Genomic DNA, 3620 nt, shown 5'->3' on the forward strand with positions numbered 1-3620 from the left:
CAGAGTACAAATGTCTGTGCGGCAGCGAATGCAGTTCCAAGGGACAGTGAAAACCAGGTAGTGCTTTCAGTGCTGGCAGAATTTGTGTGGGCGCAATCGCTGGATGTTTCGAATTTGGCATCCGGGATCGGACAGAGTCACGTAGGCATTGTTGCATCATAACCAACCAAGGCATTTGCACAGCGCGAATGTCTGTGCGGCAGCGAATGCAGTTCCAAGGGACACTGAAAACCAGGTAGAGATTTCAGTGCTGGCAGCTTTCGTGTGGGCGCAATCGCTGGACGTTTCGAATTTGGCAGCCGGGCTCTGCCAGAGTCACATAGGCATTGTTGCATCATAACCAACCAAGGCTTTTGCAGAGCACGAATGTCTGTGTGGCAGCGAATGCAGTTCCAAGGGACCGTGAAAACCAGGTAGAGCTTTCAGTGCTGGCAGCTTTCGTGTGGGTGCAATCGCTGGACGTTGAGAATTTGGCAGCCGGGCTCTGCGACAGTCATATAGGCATTGTTGCATCATAACCAACCAAGGCATTTGCACAGCGCGAATGTCTGTGCGGCAGCGAATGCAGTTCCAAGGGACAGTGAAAACCAGGTAGACCTTTCAGTGCTGGCAGCTTTCGTGTGGGCGCAATCGCTGGACGTTTCAAATTTGGCAGCCGGGCTCGGCCAGGGTCACATAGGCATTGTTGCATCATAACCAACAAAAGCCCTTGCAGAGCGCAAATGTCTGTGCGGCAGCGAATGCAGTTCCAAGGGACAGTGAAAACCAGGTAGTGCTTTCAGTGCTGGCAGTATTTGTGTGGGCGCAATCGCTGGACGTTTCGAATTTGGCAGCCGGGCTCGGACAGAGTCACATAGGCATTGTTGCATCATAACCAACCAAGGCATTTGCAGAGCACGAAAGTCTGTGCGGCAGCGAATGCAGTTCCTAGGGACAGTGGAAACCAGGTAGAGCTTTCAGTGCTGGCAGTATTCATGTGGGCGCAATCGCTGGACGTTGAGAATTTGGTAGCCGGGCTCTGCCAGAGTCACATAGGGATTGTTGCATCATAACCAACCAAGGCTTTTGCAGAGCACGAATGTCTGTGCGGCAGCGCATGCAGTTCTGAAGGACAGTGAAAACCAGGTAGAGCTTTCAGTGCTGGCAGCTTTCGTGTGGGCGAAATCGCTGGACGTTTCCAATTTGGCAGCCGGGCTCTGCGACAGTCACATAGGCATTGTTGCGTCATAACCAACCAAACCTATTCCAGAGCGAAAATGTCTGTGCGGCAGAGAATGCAGATCCAAGGGACAGTGAAAACCAGGTAGAGCTTTCAGTGCTGGCAGCTTTCGTGTGGGCGCAATCACTGGACGTTGATAATTTCGCAGCCGGGTTCGGCCAGAGTCACATAGGCATTGTTGCATCATAAGCAACCAAAGCCCTTGCAGAGCGCGAATGTCTGTGCGGCAGCGAATGCAGTTCCAAGGGACAGTGAAAACCAGGTTGTGCTTTCAGTGCTGGCAGTATTTGTGTGGGCGCAATCGCTGGACGTTTCGAATTTGGCAGCCGGGCTCGGACAGAGTCACATAGGCATTGTTGCTTCATAACCAACCAAGGCATTTGCACAGTGCGAATGTCTGTGCGGCAGCGCATGCAGTTCCAAGGGACAGTGAAAACCAGGTAGAGCTTTCAGTGCTGGCAGCTTTCGTGTGGGCGCAATCGCTGGACGTTTCGAATTTGGCAACCGGGCTCGGCCAGAGTCCCACAGGCATTGTTGCATTATAACCAACCAAGGCATTTGCAGAGCTCGAATGTCTGTGCGGCAGCGAATGCAGTTCCAAGGGACAGTGAAAACCAGGTAGAGCTTTCAGTGCTGGCAGTAATTGTGTGGGCGAAACCGCTGGACGTTTCGAATTTGGCAACCGGGCTCTGCGACAGTCACATAGGCATTGTTGCATCATAACCAACCAAGGCATTTGAAGAGTGCGAATGTCTGTGCGGCAGCGAATGCAGTTCCAAGGGACAGTGAAAACCAGGTAGAGCTTTCAGTGCTGGCAGCTTTCGTGTGGGCGCAATCGCTAGACATTTCGAATTTGGCAGCCGGGCTCTGCGACAGTCACACAGGCATTGTTGCATCATGACCAACCAAACCTCTTCCAGAGCAAAAATGTCTGTGTGGCAGCGAATGCAGTTCCAAGGGACAGTAAAAACCAGGTAGAGATTTCAGTGCTGGCAGCTTTCGTGTGGGCGCAATCGCTTGAAGATTCGAATTTCGCAGCATGGCTCTGCGACAGTCACATAGGTATTGTTGCATCATAACCAACCAAGGCATTTGCAGAGCGCGAATGTCTGTGCGGCAGCGAATGCAGTTCCAAGGGACAGTGCAAACCAGGTAGACCTTTCAGTGTTGGCAGCTTTCGTGTGGGCGGAATCGTTGGACGTTTAGAATTTGGCAGCCATGCTCTGCCAGAGTCACATAGGCATTGTTGCATCATAACCAACCAAGGCTTTTGCACAGCGCGAATGTCTGTGCGGCAGCGCATGCAGTTCCAAGGGACAGTGAAAACCAGGTAGAGCTTTCAGTGCTGGCAGCTTTCGTGTGGGCGAAATCGCTGGACGTTTCCAATTTGGCAGCCGGGCTCTGCGACAGTCACATAGGCATTGTTGCGTCATAACCAACCAAACCTATTCCAGAGCGAAAATGTCTGTGCGGCAGAGAATGCAGATCCAAGGGACAGTGAAAACCAGGTAGAGCTTTCAGTGCTGGCAGCTTTCGTGTGGGCGCAATCACTGGACGTTGATAATTTCGCAGCCGGGTTCGGCCAGAGTCACATAGGCATTGTTGCATCATAAGCAACCAAAGCCCTTGCAGAGCGCGAATGTCTGTGCGGCAGCGAATGCAGTTCCAAGGGACAGTGAAAACCAGGTTGTGCTTTCAGTGCTGGCAGTATTTGTGTGGGCGCAATCGCTGGACGTTTCGAATTTGGCAGCCGGGCTCGGACAGAGTCACATAGGCATGGTTGCATCATAACCAACCAAGGCATTTGCACAGTGCGAATGTCTGTGCGGCAGCGCATGCAGTTCCAAGGGACAGTGAAAACCAGGTAGAGCTTTCAGTGCTGGCAGCTTTCGTGTGGGCGCAATCGCTGGACGTTTCGAATTTGGCAACCGGGCTCGGCCAGAGTCCCACAGGCATTGTTGCATTATAACCAACCAAGGCATTTGCAGAGCTCGAATGTCTGTGCGGCAGCGAATGCAGTTCCAAGGGACAGTGAAAACCAGGTAGAGCTTTCAGTGCTGGCAGTAATTGTGTGGGCGAAACCGCTGGACGTTTCGAATTTGGCAGCCGGGCTCTGCGACAGTCACATAGGCATTGTTGCATCATAACCAACCAAGGCATTTGAAGAGTGCGAATGTCTGTGCGGCAGCGAATGCAGTTCCAAGGGACAGTGAAAACCAGGTAGAGCTTTCAGTGCTGGCAGCTTTCGTGTGGGCGCAATCGCTGGACATTTCGAATTTGGCAGCCGGGCTCTGCGACAGTCACACAGGCATTGTTGCATCATGACCAACCAAACCTCTTCCAGAGCAAAAATGTCTGTGTGGCAGCGAATGCAGTTACAAGGGACAGTAAAAACCAGGTA

Source organism: Mycteria americana, unplaced genomic scaffold, assembly GCF_035582795.1.
Source record: "Mycteria americana isolate JAX WOST 10 ecotype Jacksonville Zoo and Gardens unplaced genomic scaffold, USCA_MyAme_1.0 Scaffold_29, whole genome shotgun sequence".
Taxonomy (NCBI): Eukaryota; Metazoa; Chordata; class Aves; order Ciconiiformes; family Ciconiidae; genus Mycteria; species Mycteria americana.